Source organism: Rhea pennata, chromosome 5, assembly GCF_028389875.1.
Source record: "Rhea pennata isolate bPtePen1 chromosome 5, bPtePen1.pri, whole genome shotgun sequence".
Classification (NCBI taxonomy): Eukaryota; Metazoa; Chordata; class Aves; order Rheiformes; family Rheidae; genus Rhea; species Rhea pennata.
The window spans coordinates 69,849,201-69,874,197 of record NC_084667.1 but is presented as its reverse complement, the minus strand read 5'-3'; the positions used below and the strand labels follow the sequence as shown (position 1 = coordinate 69,874,197).

The 24,997-nt window shown below is 56.1% G+C and overlaps 1 protein-coding gene across 1 annotated transcript in view; it reads left to right on the top strand.

The window, feature by feature from the left end:
- Positions 1–534: 534 nt before the first annotated feature.
- LRFN5 (leucine rich repeat and fibronectin type III domain containing 5) overlaps positions 535–24,997 on the top strand; it is a 44,115-nt gene continuing 19,652 nt past the window's right edge. Inside the window, exon 1 of the mRNA XM_062577032.1 lies at positions 535–592. The gene's annotated coding sequence lies outside the window, so the exon portion shown is untranslated. The remainder of the gene's footprint in view (positions 593–24,997) is intronic.

Below are 24,997 nucleotides of genomic sequence, written 5' to 3'. Positions count from 1 at the left end.
CCGGGGCGCCGGCCCCCGCGGCCGCGCTCCTCGCAGCCGCCGCGCTCACCGCACCCGCACCCGCGGCGGCGGCGGCCAGCGGCGGCGCGCCCGGCGCGCAGGATTACGCACGGGGCGCGGATCGGGAGCGCGGCGAGGAGCCCAGCGCGGCTCGGCGAGGATTAACCTGGCGCAGGTACACGGCAAGGTCACCGGCTGCCGGCGCCGGGCGGCTCCGCGGCGGCGGCGGCTGCGCGGCGGCGGCGGCTGCGCCGGCGGCGGGGCGATGCGCGCGGGCGCGGCGGGCTGCGCCGCTACAAGCCCCGCGCCGGGCAGCGCCGCGCCGCTCCCCGCCTCCCGGCCGGCGCTGCGCGCCTCTGCGCGCCCGCGTGCGCGCCCGCGCCCTGCCGCTGCCCGCTCGCCGCCTCCATGGGGCCATCGGCGCGGGGCGCCCGCCGCCGCGCGGCTGCCCTAGGATGCGGCTGCTGAGCGCCGGCAAAGGGCAGCGAGGCGCCGGGCTGCCTGCCGCGAGGGCGCCGAGCGCCGCCGGAGCCTCGCCGCGGCCGCGGCTCGCGAAGCGGCGCCGGACACCGTCTTTCCCGGGAGGTACCAGGTAATCGCGGAGCGCGGCCGCCCGTGCCCGGCTCCCCTCTGCATTGCAGCGGCTTCGCTAGTTCGTGGGGGAAGGGGCGCGGGAGGGCTGCGGGCGCGGCGGGGCGCGGGCCGGGCGCGCGGGCCGGCGCCGGCGGGCGGGGGGGGCCCGCGGGGCCGCGCTGCCCCCGGGACGGCGCCGGCGGCCGCCCGCACCCGCGCCTGGGGGAGCTGCGGGGCCGTTTATGCCGCGGCGGCCGCCGCCCCCTGCGCGCCGCGGCGCGCTGCTGCCGCCGCCTGGGGAGCGCGGGCACCGCCGGGCCGGGCCGGGCCGGGCCGGGCCGCGCCGGGCCGGCGGCGGTGGCGGCTCTCCCGGGGCCGCGGAGCCGGCGGCTCCCGCGGGGCGCACAGGGGCTGCCGCTGCCGCCCGCCGGGGCAGCTCCGCGCCCGCGCAGCTGCGGCGGGGCGAGGCGAGGCGGGACGCTGCCCGCGGAGGGGCCGCTCCGTGTCGTGCCTTGCCGGTCCGGTCCGTGCTGTGCATTCCCGTGCCAGGCCGTGCCGTGCCGTGCCGTGCCGTGCGCGGGGCCGCCCCGCGGCGGGCAGTAGCCCGGCCTGGCTCAGGGCTCCTCTGTGTGCAAGGCAGGATGCTGAGCTCCCCCCAGAGCCGAGGGTTTTGGAAAGGGAAATCCGCGTTTCTTCAGCTGCTTCTGCTCGGCTGCCCCGTCTCTGACCGAGTCGTTAGAGCCGCCCCGTCGTGCTGCTCTCCCCCAGGCAGCCACCAATTCCCTTGCACCGCTGTCCTGGTGGGCTGCCCGTTGTCCCCAGGATCCCGGGGTCCGTGTGCGCAGCCTTCCCCTCCCTTCTGTCTTGTGGGTAGTGAACACTCCTAGTCTGCAGGAAAGCAAATGTAGGACAAGATAAACCTTTTTTCCTGCTGGAAGGTTCCCGTTAGGGGAGACGGCAGAACAGTTGTAGAGGAGCCAGCAGAAACCTTGCAGCCATGTTCGTGTCGGCAACAACCAAATGTCCTGGTTCCCTGGAGCAGGTAGAGCGAGGACAGGCCCCGTGGAAGGGGGCAGCAAGCACGGCCGCAGACCCGGTCCAGGGACCGCGACCCCCAGGGGTGGCGCTGGTGCAATCGAGCTGGAATGTGTTTTTGAAAATATTCTCTATTCAGTATTGCTGCTTGCCAGCAGCTGGGCTCAGAGGCACAGGGTCTGAGCTGGTTGAGTCTGGGCAGAGGAGAGGTCTGCTCTCAGAGCTAACATGGGCTCTGCCTTCTCTCGTTGCCATCTGCGATCCAGGATAACACTGTTTCCTCTCCTGTGCCCTTTGGCTTCTCCCGGTAGCCTGAGCCGTGGTGTCCCTGAGGCAGGGGCTGCTTCTTGTTGCATCGCTGTGGAGTGCCCAGAGCAGGAGGAGCCCTGCATGGTTGTGGGCAGGAGCACAACCTGGCTGGCACCCCATGGCAGGTGGGAACACCGGGTGCCTCGAGCTCAGCCCAGCCCTTCGCAGCCTCTCGTGAGTGCCGTGCAGCCGGCCAGGTTGGGCCTGTGCGTCCCTGTGCTTTGGTCACAGGGCACTCATGGCACTGGTCTTTCCAGGCTTATGTTTTACGTGTTCCCAAAGCAACTCAGTTCACGTATGTTGAGCATCTGTGGGTACTTTGGGTACTTCCCTGGATGTCCAGACCCGGTCAAGTCAAATTGGCTAGAAAACAAACTGGTGAGGTGACTGGGATCGAGCCCTGGGCGGTAGGGCCTGTTTTAGTACAGCTGTCGGGTTGCCTGGTGCCGAGGTTCTGGGGGCCCTGGCAGGGTGCATCAGGGCTGGGCACGTGTGCAGGAGCGTGGGGCCCAAAGGGACGGCGCAGCCCAGGGGCCTGCTCTGCAGTGGTGTGGGTCTGTGCCTTGCTGTGCCTCGTGGACTCTGCCTGGCTTTGAGACGAATCCCCAAAGCCTTCGCCCCGGTGTCCTCGTGCTGACCTTGGTGCTGCTCGCGGTCTGTCCGGGCGCAGGAAGGTGTGCTGGTTTGAGCCTAAGCGAGGGCCCAGTGATTTCTCTCTGCTGATCTGGGAGTCAGGTTCAGATTTGCAAGAAGCAGCACACTGGAGCCTGGATATACTTAATGCCCGGCACCTTTCTGTTCTACATTTCTAAATATATACGGCACTCAAGGGATTATGCATTTGTTTAAATGCATAATAAATGCATTTAAATGCATAAAGACTATATAAAAATGCATACTGGAGCTTTCCAGTTAGGCCTAGAGTGACAAACCTTGCTAAGGAGCTTCCCCAGGCATATTAGCTCTACTTCTTCTTTCAGAAATAGCAATTACTAGTTTTATCATGGCAATGCGGTCAGTGGAGGTAAATGCTGAATATTTCAGGTATTTATTAAGAGTTCCAAGCTGAACTAGCTTACCAGTTGTATGGTTTACCAAAATACTTACAGCTTTAGAAGGGGATTCGAAACTGTCCTATTTCAGCGAGGGCTGGAGGACTGAGCAATCCTACATGCAGTTTATGATGAAGATAAGGGCTGGACACTGTGGCACAGCTATGTCTGGGATTTTTTTTTTTGAGGGTCTTGTTTTGAAATTTTTGTACAATTATTGACATGTAGAGGGGCTCCCGTTTGGCTACATAGGTATGGACCCTGAAAAGCTTCATCAGAAGACAGCTGGAAGGAAGAAAAGGGGTTGTCGGTGCAGCCCCAAACTGGGTGAAGTTAAGGTATAGGACAAAACAGGTGGGGGCACAAGAAGAAATGGGGCAGAACAGTATGGCAAGAAGGAAAGAGATCTTTCCCAAGCAGATCTCCTGGGAGTTACAGTCTCTGCAGGTGGCTCAGTGTGTGCTTTTTCACACTGAGTTCACGAGACGCTGAAAGGCTGGTGTGCCACTAGGTATACAGTCTTGGCAAGCGAGGCTGCCTGCAGGCTGAAGTGCTTTGAAAAAATGAGGCACCCCAAGGTGCCTGGAGAGCTTGTTCATCCACTGGGGCATATGGAGATATTTGAGATGCTGGAGTGCTAATGGCTTTCCACTGCTGATCAATATTTCCTGTGCTTTCAGATGTGGTAACAGGTTCAGTTTTAAAGAGCAATCTTTTGAATATTCTCTGAGCAAGCAACCAGTCCAGAAAATCATTCTAATAGCTTTGCTATTAACAGGCCTGGTAGAATTTGAGCCAAATAGAAAGGGCTTGTCTAAGTGCTATTGAAGCATTTTGGGCCAGGCATATTTCATGCATTTGTACTCCTTTGACCAGACACCACTGAGTGTTGTCTATTTATACGCATCTAAATATATCCTCTGCAGCCTTCAGACTTTTCTAGCTAGTAGTAAAATTACTTTTCAGTATTGTGCTATTACAATTTGCTTGGTGACACCATTTGATAAGTTTTGTGCTAGGGGGTGTGTGCGTGCGTGCGTGCGTGTTTTAAATGAAAAATTAATCTTGAGGTAGTTACCTAAAATGCTTTTGACATAAAAACATGTCATTAGTGCAGAGGGAGAACGGAAGGAAATGTGGTTGAACAAGAGCAATACTGGAGATGTGTTCAAGCCTGAAAATCCAAATCCAGACCAGCATGGAGTTTTGTTGCTTTAGTCTCTTTAAAGACAAAAAGTGAACCATTCTTTCTAGAAATGTGTATCAAATAATTGTGTACTTTGCACTTAAATAGAAACATGTGCTTCTAATTAGTCAGATATACCTTCTGGTGCCCTTACGTTTGAGACATCGGTTTGAAAACAAAATGACATATCTGGAAGCGCCTTCTCGCTTGCTCGGCACGTGTAGCAGGTGCCGGGGCCGCCGCCGCCTTTGCCGCCCGTAGAGCCTGTGGGCTGGCCGATGCTCTCGCTGCGGCGGCCGTACGGCCCAGCAGCACCGACCGCAGAGCAGGCCTCTGCGCTTGGGAACAGGGAGCAATTCAAGGAGGGGGGAGCGGGGTTCTCCTTCCTGGATTAACTGAACTGCCAGGTCCTGATCAAAGAGCTGTGGATCAAACGCTCACCTCGGTCCAGAGGTTGGAGCCCACGGCAGGCATCAGAAATACAGCCCGCGGTGCGTGCTGCGCAGCAGTGGCGAAGCGGCTGCTGCAGGGAATTACTCACGAAGGAGCTGATCTGAAAGGCAGTCGCATCGCACGCTGAGATGGAGAGTAATGGTAATTACTGTCCAGGACCTATTTTGGAAATGGTTTTACAGACCCTGGGGTGAAAGACGGTGCCCTAATTCCAGTGTATCATAAATATTCCCACATATCCCTGCTGAAAAGGCTATTGCAGTGACAAGCCTGTGTCAGCGTATGAATTTCTCTGGAACTGCTAAAGGTCTTCTGGGCTCCTCGAGAGGGATGGGGACCTTTGATACGTTCCCCAGTAACAAATGAGATCTCTTACTGGGCTGTGCTGATTATAATAATGGCTGTCGGACTGGCCTGCAGCCCATCACGAACCAGTAAGGATAATCATTTTCTTTTCTACAGCAGCTCTCCCTAGCAGTTCTTGGAGAACTAAGAAAGCCTATAGAAGAAGTGGCAGGGATTAATATTCACTGGATGAGGAGATAAGACATGGAGAAGGCAGAATTCTCAGAAAAGGTTCTTCTCCTGATACCCTGATAGCCTGTTTTTAAAATATCCCTAGTTTAGAGCAAAGGCGAATGTTCTGCCCGCCCAGAGCTGCTTCTGGCCCAGTGAGTCTGACGCCCTGAGTCCCTTAGCCAAAGAGGAGTGCACTGAAACAGCTGTGGAGCCAGGACCCTGGCTGTCAGGTTGTGCCCTACCAGGAACTGGGGGGACACAGTAAATGACAACTATTCTCCCTGCCAGACTGCCCTATTATTTGAAGCATCTGGAAGTGTCTGTGGTTTCAGATGGGAGAAGGGCACGGGGGAGGTCAGTGGCCTGGCACACGATCTGGTGCTGCATCCAGCTCAGAAAGTCCCTGCTGTGTTGGCCCCCGGCGAGATGCCCCTTCTGCTCGTCCTCGTGTTCTGCCCGTCCCATAGCTCGTCGCTCTGGCTCCAGGCGGGAGGCTCGGCTGGCTTTGCCGTTGGTCTGGCCTAGCACAGCACATCTAATGTTCCCATAGAGTAAACCACTCTACAAATAATATTTGTCCCAAGCAGGCTGAATAATGCAAAAAGTGATTTGTCAAATGGCTAATTCAAAGGCTAATGGGAACCCTTGGTGAACGCCACCTTAACTGTGTTGTGTGGCCAGCAGGAACTGAGCGTTGGAGATTGGTTCTTGCTGCTAGAAACTGGTGTCTCACTCCTTGCTTTTGAGGTTGCTCTTCTAGATGAAGTTTCTCACCTGGTGCTGTTTCTCAGCAAACATTTCCAGGAAAGCACATGATTAGCTAACTTTGCTTTAAAGGGGAATAACTTTTTTTTCTCACTTGGAGTTTTTGTTCCGGCATCTTTGCTGCAATGGTGTTGTATTCTTTTTTGGATTAAAGATAGATAAAGCTCTCCTCAATTTTCATTTCCTCAGCATTGTTTTGTGGCCAGATATCTGATACTCTCTCTCGGTTTTCACTGTAATTCTTTATATATTCTCTGTGCTTGGCCGAGGGAGGTAGAGCCATAGGAAGCCTCAACTTGAGAGGAGAACCTGTAGCGGTGAGGCGTGACAGTCTTGCATGCAAGGTAGAAGGAAGACCAACCAGCAGCTGCAGTGCAGTGGTAAGGAAAAGACATGCATGGAAGAAGAAGCAGGGTAGAAAAGTCACACAGGGAGCAAAATGCAAAATGTATTTTCAATATATGGGTCATGATGCTGCAGCTCGTAGGGTTTGAGCACGAATTTCTGTAACAACTTGGAAAAATAATACAGGGATTTCCTGCTGCACACGGGTGAGATGTGGGTTAAACTTGTTTGGGTTTTAGCCGGAGTTAAGAGTTTATCCGTTGTGTGAGGTCTCTGCCCAAGTAAAGCAGAGCACGTGCAGCTGGCAGCATTGCTCGGGTCTGATGAGCTGCATTGCTTTTGTTTTAACCATCACACCTTAAAATACTTGTGGTGAAGACCCTGCTCTGCACCTTGGTGGGAGCAGGTCTGAGTAAGGCAAGCGGGATTTGTCTTCTTGCTGCTGTGACTCAGTGGGTTTGCTGGAGCCGTGTATTTCACAGGCAAGCCTTCTACGTGGGACCATGATTCAGCTTTGCTGCATTATGTGAAGCTGTCGCTGCTGTCCTGTGGGCAGGTTTCTGTGCCTGGGGCTCCTGCTGACGTGGCTGCATTTTAATTTCATCCCTGTCCGCATGGGGCCGGAGGGAATGGCTGGCGCTGGTGCTGGTCGCACGCGTTGGAGTGCGATCGCTCCCTGAACTGTAATGCCAGAGTAGCGGCTCCGGTTCTCCTTCTTCCTGCACAACTTCAGACCCATGTGGCCTCCATTGCTTTTAGCAACTACTCTACTTGTTTGAAGACATGCTGTAAAAGAGGTCCCCAAAGTAGTGGAGTGTTGGAGATTGGGAGAGCAGTGTGGGCACTGAACCCATCCAGACTGACACAGAAAACTGAGTGTCCTCCACTGCTTCGGTGTAAGGAAACAAGATATGAAAAATACAAGGGTAAATTCAGCCTCCAGTGTTGGTCAGCAATACACAGCTGTGGGGTGTCCTGACACGGCCTTCCAGGGCATCTTCTGGCCTGGCCTGTGGTGTGCTTAGGTCCAGGTCATGACTGTTCCTCATAGTGTAGCTTGTGGCTCTTGCAGCGTTCAGACCCTGGAGGTTATGGCTTTGGAGCCTAGAGAGGTTTTCTTTTGCATCCCAGCTCCATGCTTCAGCATCGTGACTTGTCTTTGTAGTTCAGCTCTGCGCGTCTCCTCCTGCTAGGAGGAACTGTGGGAGCAGACAGGTCCGCCAGCTGCAAGAGCTGTGGTCGTTGTGCTGGGGCACCAGGGCTATGGGGTGAGGCAGAGGACCTGCCCTCTGGTTTGGGTTTCACGGTAGAGACTGCACCAGGCCACTGTGAGCAGAGCTCCCGCAAAGACCTGCCTGAGCTGTTCATCATTCGCTGCCCTGGACTCCCCAGCGCTGGGTTGGGCCACCTGCATCCCCATCACCAGCGCACTGCGAAGGCTGCACTTAGGGACTGGTTTTTGGAGTGCATCTCCTTCCCAGGAGCTCCGTGTTCCCTTGCATGGAGCCCCCACGCTCTTTCTGCAGGTGAGCTTCACAGATTCCCCAGTTAGGCCTCTCATGTCTGTGTCCCCATGACCCCAAGTGGCGAGGAACCCTCCTGTCATGGTCTAATGTACGTTGGAAATATGCACGGGGATGTGGTTAGTCCCCGTGGCATGTCTTTGGTTATCAAAGACAGGGAGATGTGTTCCTATTCCAGGCAGAAAAAAGCTGTTTTGGCTCATGGTGTGGTAGAAGGAAGGACGTGCCTAAGGGTGAAGCTCGCAGTCATAAATACTGTGTTCCTGCCGCTGCCCCATCTTCTGGGAATAACTATAAAATGGCTCGTTGTGAGTGGTGCTCTGTCCAGCCATTGCCTTCACAACATTTTTTTTTGCAATCAAAGTCTCAGGGCAACATTTCTGTCCTATTCTAGTGGTATAAAGCAAGATTGTTGGTTTTGTTTATTTTTTTAATCTCTCCAGAAAAGTTTAGCACCCCTGGGGCTAATTCTCCCAGTTCCAGCTGCATGAAAATTGGGTAATTCTACTGGAGCCATTTTAAAATTGCAGTAAGAGAAGGGTGGACGTGTTTCCGTGTCCCATTACATGCTTGGTAAAGGGCCGGTGCGCTGACGGCGTAGCCCTTCTTCCACGCGGGCACGTAACGTGCCTGTGCAGGGCGCGTGGGTAATCCTCCTGCGGTGGGGGGACAGCCACGCACTGCCCGCGCACGGGTCTTCCTGGCTCTGGGCGCTATTGCCCGTGTTGCCAGCCTTGGCGCTGCAGACTTACGAGGCGATGCTTGGCTTCGGTCAGAGGCGCACCGGAGCGAGCCTGGTGCGGGGCTCAGGCGCTGTGGTGGAGCGCTGGTCTCTGCCCCGGGGCGCGTGGTGACCCAAGGAGGGTTTCTGAAGCAGCTGTGCGTGGAGACTCTCTTAGAAACAGTGGCGCGAGTGACAGCGAGCGGGGCGCGCGCGGCGAGCAGGGCAGGCGCCGGCTCGATTTCTGCGTCCGGGCAGCCTGGCCCGTGGAGGCTGTGGTGCGGCTGCTGGGGTGGGAGGTTGCTTCCCCCAGGGCTCGCGTTCCTGTTGGATTCGTTATTGCCCATTACTGCCCTGGGTCAGACACTCTGTTTCCAGCTTGTTTCATTTAAGAAGCAGTCTGCAAACAAACACCTTGTGTGTGCTGAAGTAATCCCCATGCCCTTCCCTGTTCGTAGAAGGAAAACGTGATAAATACCACGGAAAAGGACAGGGCGGGTCAAAATGGATAGTTGCAGCTGATCTGCTAGTTTCAGATGAAAATGGTACTAATTTCTAAGGGAACAAATCAGTCAAAGAGTTTTAAAATGAACTTTACTAGTGTGGCATTGTGGAATGTATAAACACGAGTAAAAGATGAGCTGTTTAGGTAAATGCCCTCTGGTTACTGCATTGGTGCCCCACATGATCAGCACTGGCTCTGCTCAGAGGATCACAGCCCCTTGCTGTTCAAATATATTTGATGTTTTGCTGTCCACCACATTTTCACTGAAGGATGCAAAGGAGCAGAACTGAATAAGCCTGACTTCTTCTAGGAAGAAATACAGAGTACAGACCTTTGGACTATTTAAACTGCATCGCGGAAGTTAAAATAACCCGCACAAGATATACCAGTAATCAGGAGCGAATTCTGGCCAGCAGGATGCAAAACTCAAAATTCAGTGGAAGAAGCTAGGCTCATTGCAGCTGCGTGCACATGAAATCAGATACCCAAACAGTTCCCTGGTGGTCAGTAATGCTTCCTTGATTTGTATTGAGAAAGTGCCGAGGGGTCAGGGATGAAAGAAGAGTGAAGGGCAAAAGCATTACGACATAAATCAGGAATCACTCATACTCTGAGGGTGCAGTGTGCTTCTCCTTCAGTGCTGGACGTCTGTAAATCTGAGCAAAACCGTCTCTGGAGGTGCCGTCCATCTCTCTCGCCCCGTGTGCTGCCGCGGGAGCGCGGCTCTTCCGCTGCTGCAGTGCCCTGCTCTCCTCTGCCGAGTTCCTCTCCCGCTTCCGTTTTGACCTGTCATGCAACGACTGGAAATATTAGCTGAGTATTGAGATATGGAAGTAGGTTTTTTATTCTGGGCACTTGATTCGGAGATTGCATTTGTCCTCACAGGCGTCATGAAGAAGGATATCCTGTTTGTGTATTAATGTCCTATTTCGTTGCATGTACCCTCCACGAAGATGCTGCTGCCTTCCCAAAGCATGCTACATTTCCCTGGCGTCATCTCATTCTGCATCTATGTTAGTGAGTTAGGTGGTGCAAAGGAGAGGGTCTATGGGGTGAAACGATGGAGATGAGGAGCTGGCGTCCGTAGGCGCGCGTGTCGGAGGATGCCTTGGAGTGGCTCCCGAAAGGTGTGATGGAGTGACTGCTGATCAGAGGCTGGAGCGCGTGGAGCGCGTTTGCAGAGCTCGCCTTTCTGCTGAGGTTCGCCTGGAAGGAGCCCAGTTTGCACGCGCTGAGGCCGCTCGGCAGCGGGAACCGCGGCGTGGGAGGCGGGAAGGTGCGGGCGACGCGCTGCGGATGAGCGTGCAGCCCCGGCGCGGCCTCGGGCGGCGGGGCCGGCGCGCGGGGCCGGAGCCGCGCGCGGGCGGCAGGCTCGTGGCGGGCGGCGTGGGCGCCCCGTGTCCCCCCGGCTGGGAAGTGCGGTGCTCGGGGCGTCCCGGCGGCTCTGCGCGCTCCCGCAGGACGCGCTGCTCCTGAGCTCCGTCGCTGCAACGCGGGGCGCGCGCGTCGTTTGCTAGCGACGCAGGATACCTGGCTGGGGACCTGCTCCTGAGCGCTGCTGGAGCACGCGGCGGGCGCGGAGGCACCGCCTGCCCCGCGGGGGTTTCCGAGACCCTGCTCCGAACGCTCGCGAGGACGCGGGGACGGCGGAGGCGTGGGCCGGCCGAGGCAGCCCGGGCGCCCCGACGTCCTCCCGGTGGGAGCGCCGGGATGCGCGGGAGCGCGAAGGGCTGCGCGGCCCCGGCAGCCGCCGCGAGCGCGGGCGCCCGCCTGCCTCGCCGGGGGACGCGGGAGGAGACTTGGGAAGCCGTTTGCACGGTTGGACCCCACTCGAGAGCTCGGGAGCAGGATGTGGCTGAGTCACTGCACTGAGAGACCAAATTAAAGTGATCTTTAGTCCCGGGGCATTGCTCCGAGGAGGGCTGCGTGACTCCGACGTTCCCGGGACAAAGCGGAGGCTCCTGCACGCCGCAGCCCTGCGGAGGGAGCCGCAGCTGTGAGCGTCCGAAACACGGTCTAGTCGGAGCCGTGCTCTGGTCTTCATGCTGCCCCGTGGCGACGTTGCCCTTAATCCGCAGCACGGGGCAGGTGGTGCTTCCTTGTCCCGTGTTGACTGCAAGCGCGAGGAGAGGAGGGGGTGTATCGACGTACGTGTGCGTAAGCGTGGGCACCAGGTCAGCCCCGGTAGCTGGGCCTGGCCGCGCTGCCGTAACGTAGGCGCTGGCTGGCACAAGGAATGATCTCCCAGGACCAAGGAGGGACCTGTAAACCGTGGAGTAAATTGCTCGTGTGTTGTAGCGCTTAGTTTCTCACTTGCGCTTTGCGGGGAGCGAGCTTGCCTGCCAGTTCCTCCTCGTCGGAAGGAGCATCCAGAACTGCCAGTAGTGCAGGCAGCTGTCTTTACTGTAAACTAGATGCATAAGGTAAAATAAATAAGGGACAAACACTAAACTATCCCACCTTGCCAAAAAACAAAAAGAAAAAGATAAAAAAGGAGAAAGAAAAGCAAGCGCGGGGGGGGAGCTGCCGTGCTCCCCGCCTGCGGCGCCGGCGCGGGGGCAGCGGGACGGCCCCGCTCCGCTGCTGCGCCGCGGACGTCGCACCGCGAAGTCGTGACTCTCACGGTACAAAAGCCTGTCGCAAGAAAAATGCCGGCGGGGCGGGCGGCTCTCCGGAGACGGCGCGCGGCGCGGCGCGGCACGGCGCGGCGAGGAGGCGGACCCGCCGCCCCGGGGCCCCGCGGCGCTCCCCCGTCGTGGTTGTGACTTCTCCTCGCCTCTGCTGCGTGACGGTGTCCGTGTCCCCTCGGCGCCGTTTCTCACGCTGCGTCAGCGCGCTGCTGCGCTGTCGCGGAGGACGCGGCTGGTCGCTGCGCGCCTCCGCTGGGTGTGGATTTCCTCCTCGTTGTTATTTCGATAGATTTGGCTACTGAGGGACACCAGGCTTCGAAATGGAATCACTCCGTACTGCGAAAAGCCTTTTCCGGAGTAATTCCAGCTGTGCGGTCGCCGGGGCGCGTGCTGAGGGTTCCGACGTGCCGGCAGGAGGCGGCGTGTGGCGCACGGCTCCGCGGGCGAGCGGGCGCGGGAAGGACGGAGCGCGCCCGGCGGCGGGCCGCGGGCCGCCGGGAGGCACCGCGCTGCGCCGCTGCGGCGTGCTCGTCCCTTCCTCTGCGCGTGTACGTGAGTGGGAGTTTAACTGATCGCGAACAGCGGCGGGGCGCGTTCCCCTGGCTTAACTGGGGAAATGCAGTGAAGCACTGCAATAGGCCTCTTCAGTATCGTGAGCTGTCCTGTTTCACGGCTCTACTGCCCTGCTTTGTGGAAACCCTTTTCCCTGTGTCACCTCCTGGGCAGGAGAGGGTAGTTCTGCCCGGGAGCCAGGAGAGGGTAGTTTTTCCCGCGGTGCCAGGACAGGGTAGTTCTGCCCGGGAGCCAGGAGAGGGTAGTTTTTCCCGCGGTGGCAGGACAGGGTAGTTCTTCCCGGGAGCCAGGAGAGGATAGTTTTTCCCGCGGTGCCAGGACAGGGTAGTTCTTCCCGGGAGCCAGGAGAGGATAGTTTTTCCCGCGGTGCCAGGACAGGGTAGTTCTTCCCGGGAGCCAGGAGAGGGTAGTTCTTCCCGCGGTGCCAGGACAGGGTAGTTCTTCCCGGGAGCCAGGAGAGGATAGTTTTTCCCGCGGTGCCAGGACAGGGTAGTTCTTCCCGGGAGCCAGGAGAGGGTAGTTTTTCCCGCGGTGGCAGGACAGGGTAGTTCTGCCCAGGAGCCAGGAGAGGGTAGTTCTTCCCGCGGTGCCAGGACAGGGTAGTTCTTCCCGGGAGCCAGGAGAGGGTAGTTCTTCCCGCGGTGCCAGGACAGGGTAGTTCTTCCCGGGAGCCAGGAGAGGGTAGTTTTTCCCGCGGTGCCAGGACAGGGTAGTTCTTCCCGCGGTGGCCGGCCTGCTGCCCATTCCGGGGTGCTGCACCCAGGCGGTGTGTGGGGGCTGCTCACATAAAGTTTCATGATGTTTTTTGGTGGCTAAATAATACCAACCCCCAAAGTCAAGTCCTGTGCTGACAGCGTTCTCGGTCGAGCGCTGTCCGGGCCGGGCAGTGCTGCTCCTGCGGAGCATCGCTGCTGCTCCAAAACGCAGCACCCGCTTTTCCTCTGGCGGGAAGAGTCGCCGAAGCAGTGGCAGGACAACATGAAAGCGGCAGGTCAGTGAGCAGTAAGAAAATGTGTCTCTGCCCGTTGAGCTGATGCTCCTGCAAGCCTCCAACTCTTCATGCCTTCAAAGACCGTAATTTCTGTTTCTCCGGTGCTGCCTGTGCTGTTTCAGCACCGAGCTGCCGGCGGTGACTGCTCGCCCGCCCGGCCTGTGATCGCCCCTCTTGCGCCGCGCTGCCGATCTGCGTGCTGGCACGGCAGAAAACGCTTCCTTCTGCCTGCAGAGCGGGAAGTGCCAGCGCCCACGCTGCTGACCTGCTCGCGTTGCTCCTCTTCTTGCTCCCTGCTTCCTGTTCAGTTGCGGTCTCCCCTTTCCTTGTGCATTAACCACAGTGTTGTTTTGTTCATTATCGCTTCCGTTTCCTCCTTCTTCCTTCTCTCATCTTCCTGTTCTTTTTTCTTCTTCATCTCTCTGTGCTGCTGTTCTCTGGTTGTGAAAAGTAGGGAACAAGAGGATGGAGGTTTCTTCCTCTATCTACCAGAGTAACAGCGCTATGTTTTTTATTATTATTATTTTATTTTCCTCTCCACTGTTTATGGGAAATTTATTCTGGAAAGCTTGTAATTAGCAAGTGCTGCCTAAGGTTGGGGGAAAGATGTTGAGTGGTTCCTCTCATGGTTGTGGAGTGTGGGCGTTGGAGGAGGAAAGCTGATATTTCAACAGAAGGCATCTTGCACGTGGAGGGACTTGGAAATGGAGAGGAGAAGGGCTGGCAGCTAGACTACAAAAGGAAAAAGTGTCATTTCAAGTCTCTGCTGTTGGAGAGCAGGAGGCATTGCAACGCGGCTGAACGGCGCACTGGGAGATGGCTTGGCACCGGCTTCAGTGGTGTACGTGAAGCAGCCTCCGCTGGCCTCGCTGCCTGTTTCTGGATCGTGCCCTACATGCAGCCTCTCTGGAGCCGGTCGGCCAGCTCTGCTGCCAACCCTCCTCTCTTGGTGGCTCTTTCCTGCTGGTCCCCTGGCACCAGCGTTGCTCCTCTGCCAGGGGCTCTGCCCTTCCTGAGCCTAATCAGGACAGACGCGTCCTCGCTCTGCACAAGCGCCCTCGCTGCGGCTCAGACACCGCTTTGGTCTGTGCCGGGGCAGTTTGTTCTGTCTGTGAGGTGAAAAGCGTGAAACGCTGGTAGTGGGTGGTTTGGACACGTTGCACCTTAAAAGACCAGGTCATGGGCTGCCACCAAGGGCAGCAGAGATGCCGGAGGGGGGAGGTAGCTTGCGGTGTCCTCCTCCAGCTTCACTTTGTGCGGTTGAGCGGGCAGAAGGAGCACATGGGAACATGTCCCACGAGTCCTTTCTTCGAAGGGGTTGGAGGTGAGAGTCAGGTGGCATGGACGTGTCCCTGCTAGGGTGAAGCACTCTGGATGTGCCCTGCGGCCCCATGGCAGAGCTGGGGGGACCCTGCGTGCACCCCGCAGCCTGCAGTGGTCTTGCCTGGGGGGACAACGCGCACTCCCTGCAGCCCAGAGGAGTTCTGCATGGAGGACCCCGCACGCTCCCTGCAGCCCAGAGGAGTTCTGCATGGAGGACCCTGCACATTCCCTGCAGCCTGGAGCGGTTTTGCATGGAGGACCCCGCACGCTCCCTGCAGCCCGGAGCAGTTTTGCATGGAGGACCCCGCATGCTCCCTGCAGCCCGGAGCAGTTTTGCATGGAGGACCCCGCACACTCCCTGCAGCCTGGAGCGGTTTTGCATGGAGGACCCCGCACACTCCCTGCAGCCCGGAGCAGTTTTGCATGGAGGACCCCGCACACTCCCTGCAGCCCGGAGCAGTTTTGCATGGAGGACCCCGCACGCTCCCTGCAGCCCGGAGCAGTTTTGCATGGAGGACCCCGCACACTGCCTGCAGCCCGGAGCAGTTTTGCATGGAGGACCCCGCATGCTCCCTGCAGCCTGGAGTGGTTTTGCATGGAGGACCCCGCACACTCCCTACTGCCCGGAGCAGTTTTGCATGGAGGACCTTGCACATTCCCTGCAGCCTGGGGCGGTTTTGCATGGAGGACATTTTGTACCCCCCACAGTCCAGAGTAGTTTTGCATGGGGGACCCTACATGTTCCTCGTGACCTGCAATAGTTTTGCAGTTTTGGGGTTTCGGCCCAAAGCGGGTGAAGGTTGAAAGTGATCAGCAAGTAATATGTGTTCATAGCAGCCAAGGCAGGGGATTTGAAATGGCATGCCTGTGAGCTTTTGCGAGTCTCTGGCTCATTAACTTCCAGAGGGTGTCTATGGAGGGGCTAGGGCATGGCAAGCCATTATTTTTCTGGCAAAATCAACTAGAGGGCATGTGGTGTTGTTGCAGCTCTTCTGTGCTATCCTTGGCACGTGCCGGCCTGGCGCACGGCAGCTGCGTGGCTCGTCCTCCCCGGTGAACGAGCAGATGCTCGGGGTCCTTCCCGAGCAGGCGCCCCCCCGACTCTGCAGCCTCTTCCTTTCCCGGGACAGCCCCCAGGCGCAGCCCGTGCCAGCGGAGGAGAGCTCTTCATGCAGGAGAATAGGAACGGCAAGTCCAGGGGCCGCCGGGAAAGCGTCTTGGCGTGTGATTTCCACGTTCGCTCTGACAGCAGTACGGAAGATGAAGGATGCACTAAGACAGGGCTCTCGGCAGGGCCGGCGTGCGTTTGCCAGAGCGCAAAGACGTTGGGACGCTGTTGTTTAAGAAGGGAGGGAGAAATGCCTGGCATGCCTTTCCCTCTCGCTCTCCGGCAGCGCTTGCCAGTGCCCTGAATGGTGACGTTTAAAGTCCTGTTTCTAGAAGAGATGCAACATGAACGTGACCACAAATCAAAACGGTATTTAACTTCTGAGTGGTGAACGAACTTGAAAATGGTCTTCGGTCCCGTGAGCCCTGAGAGCATCCCCACAGCATGGCTCTGCTCTGCCCGCCTGGGTGCTGGAAAACTGAAATACTTCGCTTTTCTCCACCTTCCTCTCCCCTCCTCCTTTAATTTTGAAATTAAGCAAGAGAAACATAAAGAAGAAAAGAGATAGAAAAGGGAGGACTTTGATAGCAAAGCTAGAAAAAAGATTTTTAAATTTTTTAAACTTTTTTTTTCAGGAAAATGCATTTTCTTGAAAAGGAAAGTCAACTAAATTCAGTTTTTTGCAGCATGAAATTCAGTGTATGAGAAGGTATTTGCACATCTCAGAGCCTTCTGTGCCGTGGGGGTGATAAGAGTGGGCCAGCAGCGTTGCTTTTGCTTTCTTCTTAGCTTGTGTTATTGAAGTTTAAGGCGGAACAGCGCTCGGCAGGAGCAGTTGCAATGCTGACGGCAGCTGCGGTACCGCCGTAGCAGCGCTGGGGGTGCAGTATCGCGGTGGTCCAAACTGTGCAGCTTTGTGTCCCCGTCGCAGCCCGTTCCGGGCACGCGCCACTCGCTTTCGTCGTGTTCCTGGAGGACGACAGAAACTTCTGTTCTGAACGCGGCTTTGCGCCCGGCCGCGTGCCCGGGACGCCCCGGAGCGGCTGCCGGCGCAGCCCCTCGCGCCCGTCTGCCACCGTCCTCCTCCCGGGAAGAGCTTCCGTGGGAAGGGCTGGGTCCAGCTCCAGGCAAGGCAGAAACACTGCCAGTTGTGAGGCGGAAAAGATACAATTTTTCAGTAATTATTTCTGTTCTCCATTTGCAAAGAAACAGAAAAATGCAAACTCATGGAGACAAGGAGGTATTTTCTACTTCCACAGGTACTAAGATAAAGGTTAAAAAGTGACGGTTTAAGTAAGGCATTTAAAAAGCAGCAGAACTGGATAACTGGTACCCAGGGGTATTAAAATAATTGGCCGAGGAGCTCCCTGAGACAGCAGTGGTTTATTTTTAACAAATCCTGGAACACTGTGGACATTCCAGAGCAGTGGGAAAAGGCTAATGAAAATTGATGGAAATACTAAACGTGACTGGGCCCGCGGGGAGCTCTGTGTCGTCGCCTCTGCGGGCCGATTCCCGCCCCCAGCGCCAGCCGGTGCGTCGGCTTCAGCGTCCTTGGGGTCCGCCGTGCTTGCTGCGCCCGGAGAGCCCCGTCCCTCGGGATGCCCTGCCTCGGCCGGCGCCTGGCGTGCTCGGCCCGGGCCCCCCTCGCCGTCGGCCGTCGTTCCCGCGGGACGCGCGTGCTCCTTCCCGGGGCCGCCCCCGTCTGCCGCGCTGCGGGCTGCGCCGGCAGCGCCGACGGCCGGGTGGCGGCCGCGGGATTTCCGCGGGGATGCGGTGTGCCCTTTCCCCGAGCCGTCCCACCTCACTGCAGTGAGAACGTGGGGAGTGACCTGAGATTATCTCCTCCTCCAAACGGTAATTTTCCTGCGGAGCTATGAGCTGTTCCGGTTGTCCGCGTAGGGCGCAGGAAGCAGGACCCGCCGTTGGAGGTGCAGTGCTGCTCTGGCCACTGTCCTGGCTTCTTCCCGCTCGGGCGGAGGAGCAAGCCGAGCAAGCCCCAGCCCCAGCGAACCCTCCCCCCGGTCGCGGCGGTTCACTGCTGCAGTTCTGGCTGCCTCTGGCTGGGGGCCCTGGGGTCCTTCAAGGAGGGATGATGGTGGAAGATGTTTGTTTCATTTGCACGAGCGTCTGAGAGCAGGGTCCAGGCGCTCCGGCTACCTCTCTTCCCGAGACCCTCTGTCTCAGCCTCCCACTTAGGCTGGCTCGCTCGGCTCCAGCCATGTCTCGCGCAGGGCGAGTCCGTTTTCCTCGCCTCGGTCCCTTTCCACGCCTGGAAAACGCTTTCGGGTTGCTCGGAGGTTTGTGGTAGCATCTCAGCAGCGTTCCCTGCATTAGAGGGGTCGGGGAGGCTCTGGCGTCCCTGGGTTTCCTCGGCTGTGGCCGTCGCCATCTCTTCGGGGGCTCTGCTGAGTCCAGCTCCCTGCCTCCCCGCGGGGCTGACCCCCAGGACTGCAGTTTCAGGCCCCCTTTTCACATCAGAAATATGTTTCTAAGTGTCTCCCGTTTGTCTCCAAAACCTGTCTCGTGGGCTCTGTACTTCATGGAGTGGCGATGGCCCACTGGCTCCCGAGCCAACGCGCGGAGCGGCGTCTCGCGGTTCGGGGCATTACCTGGGGTTCGTCCCTGACTGTTTTGTCTTTTTCAAATGCCGTTAGATTAAACCACATTTTTACCAGTTCAGGAAGGATGGTTTTCAACTGTCTGCTGGACAGAGGGGTTCCACCTGGTGACAGCAGGATTGCACCCGGGCTCTCTTCGGCTCGGCGGAGAGGGCCGAGCGCTCCCGGCTCCGCCGCCGCCCGGGGCGATTTTGCTGCCGGGGCTCGGTCCGTCGCGGGGCCGGCGGGCGCTCCTCGCCCGCGGCGCCTGGCCCGCTGCGTGGCGTGCTCGCAGCCGCCGTCCGCCGAGCGCCGGCCCCGCCGCACTCCGTTCAGCTGCCGCGCCTAGCGACTTGTGACATCCCGTGTCTGGTAAATAGAGATTTCATACATGCAGTGACTGTTTTGGTGTGAGTTTGTGCGATATTGCAATTGTCGGGTAATAATCTGACATAAAAAAGAAGTCTTTGTCCTTAAGTATAAATATGTCCAAGACTGTTTTAGGTGGTTCTCACGTCCTGATCTCGTGCAGAGACCTTTGCTCAGGATGAATTTTTTAAGTTTCAGAGACTTTTGCAGTTTTTCCTATCTGCGCGTTCATCCTGCCCAGCACAGCTTTCCCTGCCAGCTTCCCTGTGCCCGGTGGCCCCGCGTGCTCCCTGAAGCACGCCGGGTTCCAGTCCCGCTGGCACCGCTCCTGCGCTGCCTCTGCGTGCTGTGCCGCCGGCGCGGCAGAGCCGGCGGGAGCGGGCAGCGTGGGCCGCGGGTCGGTCCTTGGCCACGCTGCGGACGGGCTTAGCGGTGTGCTGTAGCCTTTGCCATGTTCTCTGCAAACTTGCTGTTCGCTCTTTCCGAGAGGGCTAATTCCTGTGTTCTGGAATCGCGGGGACACGTACGAGTTATTCCTGTACCGCCTGCCGAACAGGTTCAGCAGGTGCTCCCAGAACGGGGGCTGCTGCCAGCAGTTGCGGTGGCTTTTCCCACCGGAGCGGGGGTGAGGCTGTGGGCTCCCGCACGCCGTGCCGCGCCGTGCTGCGCTGTGCTGTGCCATGCCACGCTGTGCTGCGCCATGCCAGGCCATGCTGCGCCGTGTCACACCGCGCTGCGCCATGCCGCGCCGTGCTGCACCGTGCCATGCCACACCGTGCTGTGCTGTGCCGCCCTGTGCCATGCCATGCTGCACTGTGCTGCGCGGTGCCACGCTGTGCCATGCCACACCGTGCTGTGCCGTGCTGCCCTGTGCCGTGCTGCACCGTGCTGCGCAGTGCCATGCCGCGCCATGCCACACTGTGCCACACAGTGCCATGCCACACCGTGCTGTGCTGTGCCACCCTGTGCCATGCCATGCTGCACTGTGCTGCGCGGTGCCACGCTGTGCCATGCCACACCGTGCTGTGCCGTGCTGCCCTGTGCCATGCTGCACCGTGCTGCATCGTGCCACGCTGTGCCAAGCTACACTGTGCCGTGCCATGCTGCACCGTGCCATGCCGCACCGTGCTGCACTGTGCTGCGCTGTGCCGTGCCATGCTGCACCGTGCTGCGCCGCGCCATGCCGTGCTGTGCTGTGCTGTGCCATGCTGCACTGTGCCACACTGTGCTGTGCCATGCTGCGCCGTGCCGTGCTGTGCCGCGCTGTGCCGCGCCGCGCCATGCTGCACTGTGCCGTGCCATGCCATGCTGTGCTGCGCTGCGCTGTGCCGTGCTGCACTGTGCTGTGCTGTGCTGCACTGTGCTGTGCTGTGCCATGCCACACTGTGCCTTGCTGTGCTGTGCCGTGCCACGGAGCACCGTGCCGCACCATGGTGCACCACGCCATGCCATGCCGCGCTGTGTCGTGCCTTGCCTGCAGCGCTGTCTCCCCAGCGGCTGGTGCTGCCCTGCGCTGCCCGGCTGGCATGAACTGCCGGCCTCTACCTGGGGCATCCTTTTATTTCTGTCTTTCTCCTGGCTGTGACTCTGATCCTGAATTTGCATGTCTGCCTGCGCAGTCAAGTCCTGCTTCTTGAGCTCTGCTAATATTTTCTGCAGCTTATCGTTAGTTTCTTCTGTTGTTTTTTCCTATATCAGGAAACCATAAATATGTATTTTAGAGCCGTCAGTTTTTTCAAGCATGTGGAGCTTTACCTCCTGAAAAAATCCCAGCAGCAGATTTTGAGCCAAAGGGAAGGTTGCAAAAATAGTTTCTCCCTTATGGCACATTGAAAGTTTCTCTTTTAGACAAAATTGCTTAAATCTGACAGATGTATCTGAAGTTTTAAAAAATGTAGGTTCTGCTATTTCACTGAAACTCTCACCCTTGGTAGGTAGAGAAAAATGTTCCTTCTGGTTTGCCAATTGATTTCCCTTGGATCTAAACAGAAACAAAGAGATCCATCCATTTCCACCACTGCTACTACAACTGGCACATGTGTTCAATAAGCTCTTACTTTCTTTTCTTTTAAACAGTGATGTTTCCAGGCTTACTCCATGGTCAGGCCTCCCTTTGAGTTTCTGTTTTGCAAGCAGAGGAACTTCTGAGAAGTGCTACTGAGAGCAGAGCTCTGTCCTCCCGTGTTGGTTTGTGTATGTCATTAAAGTGATCTGGGCATTGGTCTCCCACATTTATGTTCCCGAGCATCCCTTGTACATACACTCTCTGAATCAAAGTTGGAAAAGGCATGATCTGAAACTCAATGTTGGCTATGTTGGCTTGTTGTTCTAGACAAAATCAGTTCCAGTTCTTCTCTAACTTTCAGTTGAGAAGAAGCAATCACCAGTCTGAACCTCACCACCCTGGCCACAGGGTTCCTGTTTGGACATAAGTGTTCAAGTGAGACAGGACTGACTTGTCTTGTTTGCCTCTCCAGTTCTCTTGCTGGTGGCCCGCAGGAAGCTTCCCTGGGGAGTAGCTTCTGCAGGCACACGGGCTGAGGCTGCCACCCTTGCGCTCGCTCAGTGTGCTCGGTACGCGTTCTTCTAGCCCACTGTTGCTACTAACTACAAGCCATGTAAGATGATTATGCATTTTGCAGTTGTCATGGGGTTTTTCAAATGCTGGATGTATTTTGATTCATTGCATGCTCCCACATCTCATGAATTTCCTGTCTTTTGGAACTTCTTGTAATTCATGCTGCAGTCAGCCAGGCTTTCTTCCGAGGATGTGGCTTCCTATCACAGTCTCGTCTGAAACCCTATCTCTAAAAAGTTTCACTTCTTCCAGGCATGCGGCATGTAAACTGCAGCTTCACAGCTCACACTCATCTAGTTTAGTTGCTTGGAGGGCAATTAACTACTCAAGAAGTCAGTGGCTTCAGGGCCAACAGTTTTTGAGAAAACAGTTACCTTTTATGGCTCTCCTTTCTTCCTGAATCCAGCTGTTTGTGCAGAGATGTCAAATCCTTGCTCAAATGTGTTCCAGGGCTGTGCATCTCTGCCAGTGAGGTTTGGCTTTGGGGCACTGAGTTCCTCCATCTCCGTTGTTGTTCTTGTCTCTCATTCCCAGCAGCCCTCGTTCCTGGTCTTCATTTCTTTGAACTGGTTTCTTCCGAGCTCCACTGCCGGTGCCGTCTGGCGCGTAGGTCCCTGCAGAGAGGGGCGCCGGGAGGATGTTGGTGACGGCTCTGGCTGTCGAAGGGTGTGCTGGAGCTCCGAAGGCGCTCACGCACGCTCCGGAGGCGAGGCTCGGAGGCGGAGGGGCTCGGGCTGGGGTCGATGGTGGGCTCTCTGGCCGTGCCGTGCTGGCGGCCCGCTCTGCTAGTGCCCACACCCGAGGTGTGCGCAGGGCGGTCTCTGTGCACCCAGAACTGGGGTTCCCTGGTTCCCACCATCACCTCCCTGACTGCTTCACAGCAGCGAAAGCTGCAGCCACGCAGCTGGTTTGCAGGTCCGGCGGAGGGGTGTTGCTCGGGCAGGATGACGTGGTGGATTAATTAAGTAGTTCAGTGCTAATAGCAATGAGAGGAGATGCCCTTGCTGTGTGTCCCTAAGTTTGAACTTATTAAAACTCCTTTTTCTACGGCCTATTAATTTTTGATGACTTTAGATAAGTTGCGCTCAGCCTGAAAATAAATTAAAATACTTGCATATAAATCATTTACTATTCTTGGCTTCTGCAAAACAAATTTCCATTTCAGCTCTTGTTATCCTTCTTTTATTACATGTATTCCACCTAAGCTCATCACTCTATTGTGATAAAAATATTTGATCTCTTTGAGACTCCTAGGTTCTGTTTTTGAAGTTTTGAGACTGCTGTAAACACATATCATATCCTAAAATATTTTAATATTTCAATGAGTAATTTAACCATATCCATTTTGATTTAAATACTATGTATACATTCTTTCATAAGAGAGATCTACAGTCTCTTAACTGGTATTAATTGATGTTAAATTGAACTTTAAAACTTAAAATCCAGTGTATGTTTCATGAGTCACATCCATACATGATGTATAGATGAGTATAGAGGCAACCCTAATACATGTCATCTGTTTTTGGATCGTTTAATTTACTGTATGTCTATGAATGAGCAGAGCAACTCAGAAAAGAATAGACCTCAGTTAACCCTGCAATGATTGCAGGATATTTTACTAAGATAATAAATGTCCATCTGGAGTAAATCATTGTTAGTTTATTTTTCATTCAATTTTGTAGACTCTGCATAAATGAAGGAGCAGAGAAATTGAGTTATTTCTACAGCACTTAGATAAAACCCCAGCGTTTAGACTTGGAAGTCTAATTACGATGAAGCCTCCCCCCCTTTTGTTTTTATGTGTCATGCTAATGGCCTCCCTCTTTGATAGTGCTGTTTCTTCTGATTTCAATTTATCCTATTTATATTGTACTTAAGTTTGGAAAAAAGCAAGATAGTTTATGTCCTGTATAGCAGTCTATTCCTGATATGACTGTGTGCTTTTATTCACATTTTTTTCCACTGTGGAGCATTTCCGCAGTGGAGCGATGCTGATTCCTTGGAAGTGTTAATGTCTCGCGCCAGTGGCTGGTTGGGCAAACCCGGCGGTGCCGGCGCCGTGAAGCATCCCTGCAGCCCTGCAGCGGGCACAGCCAGCTTTACGTTTTTGTTGCTGCGCACACCCCGGGTCTCGTGCTTTCGTCGCCGTGCACCCCGGTGCTGCGTTTCCTCGCTGCGCACACCCCGGGTCTCGTGCTTTCCTCGCCGTGCACCCCGGTGCTGCGTTTCCTCGCTGCGCACACCCCGGTCTCGTGCTTTCGTCGCCATGCACCCCGGTGCTGTGTTTCCTCGCTGCGCACACCCCGGGTCTCGTGCTTTCCTCGCCGTGCACCCCGGTGCTGCGTTTCCTCGCTGTGCACACCCCGGGTCTCGTGCTTTCGTCGCCGTGCACCCCGGTGCTGCGTTTCCTCGCTGCGCACACCCCGGTCTCGTGCTTTCATTACTGGTTTTGTATCTGATTCTGTCAGGTAGATTATAGATCTGCCTGTCTGTCCTGGGAATTCATTTACACACCATGAACCATGTAACTCTGTGCCTCAGTTTTCTGGTATTTATCTTTGCAGCTCACCACTCAAGAAGGGCAGAATTATTTCCATATTTTTCTGGGGAAAGTAAGGAACAGGGAGACTGAGACCCATTTGGTGAAGATATTTAACCGGGCAGATGGGGTCAAATAGATGCAAACATTTGAAAATCTCATCAGGTGTATGCCCCTATCTTGAAACGGCCAATTACATTTACAAATCTGATCTAGAGACTTATGCAAAGTGTGTGCCAGACCCTGAGCTTGAATCTGCTGCTTGGTATGTTCATGCATACCCATTTGCTCTCCTGCCTTCACCGCAAAAGTACTCTGTGGTTGCAGTCAGGTGTTCAGACAGCAGCAGCATTAGACCCCCAGTGCATCACTCTTTCACTATATGTCAATGTATAGTTTTCCATTCCACATCAGTCCTCAGGCCTCCTGCCTTATTTCACAGGCAGGGCAGAAGATGCTCACCTAAGCAGGATGTATTAAATATTTTGCTTTCTTTTCGCTGTTCAGTGTGTGGCTCCAGGCCACTATTGCAGGCTGTGCCGACTCTCTGCTCAAGGCCTAAGTACTCACTTTCTCATGGGTCCTTCTGAGAGACTTATTAATGTAATATCTGAATGCTTTATGAGCAGTATTTTTCCACTCACCTACTGTAAGACAAATAGATTTGAAGTTAGTATTTTTCTCTCACTTAGTGAATACTTTAGTTCCTGAAGAATGCATTTTGATTAATCAAAATTGATTGTTAATGCTGGCCAAATTCTTCAAAAAAGTACTCTGAATGAGTATGCCAAAAATCCTCGGGTCACGTGTGGATGTAATGACTGTGCACTGTGCCTTCTGGGGCTGGTTAAATTCCTGACCCTCCAGCAGTACAGCGCAGCGGACCAGCTCCATCACCACGGTCCTTGGAGGCTTCATGTCCATCCCGTTGGCAGACAGTGCCCATCACCTTGGAGTCAGATATTTTGTGAGGAAATCTGACCCGGGAACATAGATAATGGCCCTGCATGTGCTTCCCTGTGCACACTGGGTGACGGAGAGCTGTTGGGTTCTTCACTTTATACGTGTCTGATGATTGCTGTTCCTTCTGAGCACAGGTGTCCAGGGTGGTAGAGCTGGATGCACCGCACACCTTCCTCGAGTTGGAGTCTGCTGGCAGGAGCTGCCCATCCTGGGCCAGGGGCCCTCGGGAAGGAGCCGGGACCCTGCCATGGTGTGGAGAGGGGACCACCACGACATGGCAAGAGAACCCCACCATGCCATGGAGAGGAGACTGCCGTGATGCGGAGCGTGCGCAGGG